The 7,340-nt window shown below is 36.7% G+C and overlaps 1 non-coding gene across 1 annotated transcript; it reads right to left on the bottom strand.

The window, feature by feature from the left end:
• Positions 1 to 6,316: 6,316 nt before the first annotated feature.
• Positions 6,317 to 6,420, bottom strand: LOC130959012 (small nucleolar RNA R71). The gene has a single exon (XR_009078109.1). It is a non-coding gene; the product is annotated as a small nucleolar RNA R71 (small nucleolar RNA).
• Between the last annotated feature and the right edge of the window lie 920 nt (positions 6,421 to 7,340).

Raw genomic sequence — 7,340 nt, 5'->3', positions numbered from 1 at the left:
GGGGAAATGCTTAGATTTTAGTCCGAAAGATATAAGGTTGGCATTCAACTTGCCCATGATGCAAGGAGATGAACACCCTCACACTAGAAGGGTCAATTTTGATCAAAGGTTGGACCAAGTCCTCACAGACATTTGTGAAGAGGGCGCTCAATGGAAGAGAGATTCAAGAGGGAAGCCGGTTCAACTGAGAAGGCATGACCTCAAGCCCGTGGCTAGGGGATGGTTGGAGTTCATCCAACGCTCAATCATTCCCACTAACAACCGGTCCGAAGTTACTATAGACCGGGCCATCATGATTCATAGCATCATGATTGGAGAAGAAGTAGAAGTTCATGAGGTTATAGCCCAAGAACTTTATAAGGTGGCGGACAAGTCCTCTACCTTGGCAAGGTTAGCCTTTTCTCATCTCATTTGTCACCTCTGTTATTCAGTTGGAGTTGACATAGAGGGAGACATCCCCATTGATGAGGACAAGCCCATCACTAAGAAAAGGATGGAGCAAACAAGAGATCCCACTCATCATGAAATCCCTGAGATGCCTCAAGGGATGCACTTTCCTCCACAAAACTATTGGGAGCAAATCAACACCTCCCTAGGAGAATTGAGTTCCAACATGGGACAACTAAGGGTGGAGCACCAAGAACATTCCATCCTCCTCCATGAAATTAGAGAAGATCAAAGAATCATGAGAGAGGAGCAACAAAGGCAAGGAAGAGACATTGAGGAGCTCAAGCACTCCATAAGATCTTCAAGAGGAAGAACAAGCCGCCATCATTAAGGTGGACCCGTTCTTTAATCTCCTTGTTCCTTATTTTCTTGTTTTTCGAATTTTCATGCTTATGTTTACCTATGTTTGTGTATTGTGATCATTAGTGTCTTAGTGTCTATGCCTTAAAGTTATGAATGTCCTATGAATCCATCACCTTTCTTAAATGAAAAATGTTCTTAATTGAAAAAGGGAAGAATTGCATGAATTTTAAATTTTATAACAGATTAATTATTTTGATGTGGTGGCAATACTTTTGTTTTCTGAATGTATGCTTGAACAGTGCATATGTCTTTTGAATTTGTGGCTCATGAATATTGGCTCTTGAAAGAATGATGAAAAAGGAGACATGTTACTGAGGATCTGAAAAATCATAAAAATGATTCTTGAAGCAAGAAAAAGCAGTGAATACAATAAAAAAGAGAGAAAAACAAAAAAAAAGAAAGAAAAAGAAAAAGAAAAAAATAAAGTTGTGATCCAAGGCAAAAAGAGTGTGCTTAAGAACCCTGGACACCTCTAATTGGGGACTCTAGCAAAGCTGAGTCACAATCTGAAAAGGTTCACCCAATTATGTGTCTGTGGCATGTATGTATCCGGTGGTAATATTGGAAGACAGAGTGCTTTGGGCCACGGCCAAGACTCATAAAGTAGCTGTGTTCAAGAATCATCATACTTAACTAGGAGAATCAATAACACTATCTGGATTCTGAGTTCCTATAGAAGTCAATCATTCTGAATTTCAAAGGATAAAGTAAGATGCCAAAACTGTTCAGAGGCAAAAAGCTAAAAGCCCCGCTCATCTAATTAATACTGATCTTCATAGATGTTTTTGGAATTCATTGCATATTCTCTTCTCTTTATCTTATTTGATTTTCAGTTGCTTGAGGACAAGCAACAATTTAAGTTTGGTGTTGTGATGAGCGGATAATTTATACGCTTTTTGGCATTGTTTTTAGTATGTTTTTAGTATGTTTTAGTTAGTTTTTATTATATTTTTATTAGTTTTTAGTTAAAATTCACTTTTCTGGACTTTACTATGAGTTTGTGTGTTTTTTTGTGATTTCAGGTATTTTCTGACTGAAATTGAGGGACCTGAGCAAAAATCTGATTCAGAGGCTGAAAAGGACTACAGATGCTGTTGGATTCTGACCTCCCTGCACTCGAAGTGGATTTTCTGGAGCTACAGAAGCCTAATTGGCACGCTCTCAACGGCGTTGGAAAGTAGACATCCTGGGCTTTCCAGCAATGGATAATAGTCCATACTTTGCCCAAGATTTGATGGCCCAAACTGGCGTTCCAAATCAGCTCAAAACTGCCCGGCATTAAACGCCGGAACTGGCACAAGAATGGGAGTTAAACGCCCAAACTAGCATAAAAACTGGCGTTTAACTCCAAGAGAAGTCTCTACACGAAAATGCTTCAATGCTCAGCCCAAGCACACACCAAGAGGGCCCGGAAGTGGATTTTTATGTCATTTACTCATCTCTGTAAACCCTAGGCTACTAGTTCTCTACATATAGGACCTTTTTGCTATTGTATTTTCATCTTTGGATCATTTTAGATCTTAGGATAATCTTTGGATCATTTTAGATCTTAGGATCATCTTTGGATGTCTAGTTCTTAGATCATGGGGGCTGACCATTCGGCCATGCCTAGACCTTGTTCTTATGTATTTTCAACGGTGGAGTTTCTACACACCATAGATTAAGGTGTGGAGCTCTGCTGTACCTCGAGTATTAATGCAATTACTATTGTTCTTCTATTCAATTCAGCTTGTTCTTGTTCTAAGATATCACTTGTTCCTCAACTTGATGAATGTGATGATCCGTGACACTCATCATCATTCTCACCTATGAACGTGTGCCTGACAATCACCTCCGTTCTACCTTAGATTGAGTGGAAATCTCTTGGATCCCTTAATCGGAATCTTCGTGGTATAAGCTAGAATTGATGGCGGCATTCAAGAGAATCCGGAAGGTCTAAACCTTGTCTGTGGTATTCTGACTAGGATTCAATGATTGAATGACTGTGACGAGCTTCAAACTCCTGAAGGCTGGGCGTTAGTGACAGACGCAAAAGAATCAATGGATTCTATTCCAACCTGATTGAGAACTGATAGATGATTAGCCGTGCCGTGACAGGGTGCGTTGAACATTTTCACTGAGAGGACGGGATTGTAGCCTATATTATGCAAGGAGACATTGCTTTTGCTAATTCGAATTGAAGGGTGATATAAAATCGGTCTATTTCCGGCATCATATCCATAGTTAGCGCATTCATCATAGTTAGAAGCTCCAGCTCTGTATCAAGGTCACGGTCGATATCGTCACTATCATCAATATCGTCACTGATAACGGTGATGCCCAACATACAGCTTGCCATGGAAAGGAGTAAGAAGGATTGGATGAAGACAGTAGGAAAGCAGAGAGACGGAAGGGACAAAGCATCTCCATACACTTATCTGAAATTCTCACCAATGAATTACATAAGTATCTCTATCTTTATTTTATGTTTTATTCATAAATCATCCATAACCATTTGAATCTGCCTAATTGAGATTTACAAGATGACCATAGCTTGCTTCATACCAATAACCTCCGTGGGATCGACCCTTACTCGCGTAAGGTTTATTACTTGGACGACCCAGTGCACTTGCTGGTTAATTGTGCGAAGTTGTGAAATTATGTTTAGACCATGGTATTGAGCACCAAGTTTTTGGAGCCATTACCGGGGACCATTTGAGTTGTGAAAAGAATGGATCACAATTTTGTGCACCATGCCTGTATATTCTGACAAACTAGCCACGTTTTAAAAGCGTACCTGTTTCTCTCTATGGGTACGCTTTTAAAGCATGGCAAAAAAAGGGATTGCTGGGCATGATGACAAACGCAAAAGAATCAAGGGATTCTATTCCAACATGATCGAGAACCGACAGATGATTAGCCGTGCCGTGACAGAGCATTTGGACCTTTTTCACTGAGAGGATGGGATGTAGGCATTGACAACGGTAATGCCCTACATATAGCTTGCCATAGAAAGGAGTGATAAAAAAACTGGAAGAAAGCAGTAGGAAAGCAGAGATTCAGAAGGAACACAGCACCTCCATACGCTTATCTGAAATTCCCACCATTGAATTACATGAGTAACTTTATCTTTATTTTTTGTTTATTTTATTATTATTCGAAAAACCAATAATCTCTTAATCCAGTTAAATCTGCCTGACTGGGATTTATAAGATGACCATAGCTTGCTTCATACCAACAATCTCTGTGGGATCGACCCTTACTCACGTAAGGTTTATTACTTGGACGACCCAGTACACTTGCTAGCTAGTTGTGTGGAGTTGTGACAAAGTGTGATTCACGTTTGAGAGCACCAAGCCTTTGGAGCCATTGTTAATGATCACAATTTTGTCCACCAAGTTTTTGGTGCCGTTGCCGGGGATTGTTCGAGTTTGGACAACTAACGGTTCATCTTGTTGCTCAGATTAGGTAATTTTCTTTTTATTTTCTTTTCAAAAAAAAATTTTTTTCAAAAATCTCTCAAAGATTTTTTTCTTTATTTTCGTTTTTCTAAAGAATATTTTCGAAAAAAATAATAAAAATACAAAAAAAATCATAAAATCAAAAAAACCAAAAATATTTTGTGTTTCTTATTTGAGTCTTGAGTCAATTTTTAAGTTTGGTGTAAATTGCATGTTTTAAAAAAAATTATTATGCATTTTTCAAAAATTCATGCATTCATAGTGTTCTTCATGATCTTCAAGTTGTTCTTGGTAAGTCTTCTTGTTTGATCTTGATATTTTCTTGTTTTGTGTCTTTTGTTGTTTTTCATGTGCATTTTTGCATTCATAGTGTCTAAGCATTAAAGATTTCTAAGTTTGGTGTCTTGCATGTTTTCTTTGCATCAAAAATTTTTAAAAAATATGTTCTTGATGTTCATCATGATCTTCAAAGTGTTCTTGGTGTTCATCTTGACATTCATAGTGTTCTTGCACGCATCATGAGTTTTGATTCATAATTTTCATGTTGTGAGTCATTTTTGTTGTTTTTCTCTCTCATCATCAAAAATTCAAAAATCAAAAAAATATCTTCTCCTTATTTCTCTCAAAATTTTTAAAATTTTGGGTTGACTTGGTCAAAAATTTTTAAAATTAGTTGTTTCTTACAAAGTCAAGTCAAATTTTCAATTTTAAAAATCTTATCTTTTCAAAACTTTTTCAAAAAAATCAAATCTTTTTCATTTTTTTAATTATTTTTGAAAATATAAAAAAAATATTTTTCAAAAATCTTTTTCTTAATATTATTTCATAATTTTCGAAAATTACACTAACAATTAATATGATTGATTCAAAAATTTGAAGTTTGTTACTTTCTTGTTAAGAAAGGTTCAATCTTTAAATTCTAGAATCCTATATTTTAGTTTTTTGTTAGTCAAGTAATTAATTTTATTTTTAAAATTAAATATTTTTCAATCATATCTTCTTATCATATCTTTTTATATCATATCTTTTTCAAAATTTTATCTTTTTCAAAAATTTGATTTCAAAATATCTTATCTAACTTCTTATTTTCTTATCTTTTCAAATTTAATTTTAATATCTGTTTCAACTAACTATTTGACTTTTTGTTTGTTTCTTATCTTTTTCAAAACCACCTAACTACTTTTTCCTCTCTAATTTTCGAAAATATCTCATCCCTTTTTCAAAATTCTTTTTTTAAATTAATTAATTGTTTTAAATTTCAATTTTAATTTTATTTCACCTTTAATTTTCGAAAATCACTAACTACTTTTTCAAAATTATTTTCGAAATTCCTTCCCTCTCCTCTTCTTCTATTTATTTATTTATTCACTAACACTTCTTTTCATCTCAAATCACTGCCCCTATCCTTACCCTTGTGTTTGGATTATTCCTTCTTCTTAATCCTTATCCCCTTTCTTCTTCTATTCACACAAAGGAACCTCTATATCTGGACAAAGAGGATCCCTATTATTATTTTCTGTTCCCTTCTTTTTCATATGAGCAGGAGCAAGGACAAGAATATTCTTGTTGAGGCAGATCCTAAACCTGAAAGGACTCTGAAGAGGAAACTAAGAGAAGCTAAATTACAACAATCTAAAGATAACCGTACAGAAATTTTCGAAAAGGAAGAGGAGATGGCAGCCGAAAATAATAATGCAAGGAGGATGCTAGGTGATTATACTAAACCTACATCCAAGTTTGATGGAAGAAGCATCTCAATTCCTGCCATTGGAGCAAACAACTCTGAGCTGAAACCTCAATTAGTTGCTTTAATGCAACAGAACTGCAAGTTTCATGGACTTCCATCAGAAGATCCCTACCAGTTTTTAACTGAGTTTTTGCAGATCTGTGAGACTGTTAAGACTAATGGAGTAGATCCTAAAGTCTACAGGCTCATGCTTTTCCCTTTTCCTGTAAGAGATAGAGCTAGAACATGGTTGAGCTCTTAACCTAAAGATAGCCTGGACTCCTGGGATAAGCTGGTCACGGCCTTCTTGGCTAAATTCTTTCCTCCTCAAAAGCTGAGCAAGCTTAGAGTGGATGTTCAGACCTTCAAACAAAAAGATGGTGAATCCCTCTATGAAGCTTGGGAAAGATACAAGCAGATGACCAAAAGGTGTCCTTCTGACATGTTTTCAGAATGGACCATAATAGATATATTCTATTATGGTCTATCTGAGTTTTCCAAGATGTCATTGGACCATTCTGCAGGTGGATCCATTCACCTAAAGAAAATACCTGCAGAAGCTCAAGAACTTATTAACATGGTTGCAAATAACTAATTCATGTACACCTCTGAGAGGAATTTCGTGAATAATGGGACGCCTCAGAGGAAGGGAGTTCTTGAAATTGATGCTCTGAATGCCATATTGGCTCAGAACAAAGTGTTGACTCAGCAAGTCAACATGATCTCTCAAAGTCTGAATGGATGGCAAAATGCATCCAACAGTACTAAAGAGGCATCTTCTGAAGAAGAAGCTTATGATCCTGAGAACCTTGCAATGGCAGAGGTAAATTACATGGGTGAACCTTATGGAAACACCTATAATTCATCATGGAGAAATCATCCTAATTTCTCATGGAAGGATCAACAAAAGCCTCAACAAGGCTTTAATAATGGTGGAAGAAACAGGTTAGCAATAGCAAGCCTTTTCCATCATCTTCTCAACAACAGACAGAGAATTCTGAGCAGAGCACCTCTAATTTAGCAAACTTAGTCTCTGATCTGTCTAAGGCCACCTTAAGTTTCATGAATGAAACAAGGTCCTCCATCAGAAATTTGGAGGCACAAGTGGGCCAGTTGAGTAAAAAAGTCACTGAAACTCCTCCTAGTACTCTCCCAAGCAATACTGAAGAGAATCCAAAAAGAGAGTGCAAGGCCATTGACATAGTCAACATGGCCGAACCCATAGAGGAAAGAGAGGATGTGAATCCCAAGGAGGAAGACCTCTTGGGACGTTCTCTGAGCAAGAAGGAGTCCCCTATTGAGGACCTAAAGGGATCTAAGGCTCATATAGAGACCATAGAGATTCCATTAAATCTCCTTCTGCC

The sequence above is a fragment of the Arachis stenosperma genome, chromosome 10 (assembly GCF_014773155.1).
Source record: "Arachis stenosperma cultivar V10309 chromosome 10, arast.V10309.gnm1.PFL2, whole genome shotgun sequence".
NCBI classification, from domain to species: Eukaryota; Viridiplantae; Streptophyta; class Magnoliopsida; order Fabales; family Fabaceae; genus Arachis; species Arachis stenosperma.
Note: the sequence above shows the minus strand (reverse complement) of the source record. Positions and strands in the feature narration are given on the sequence as shown.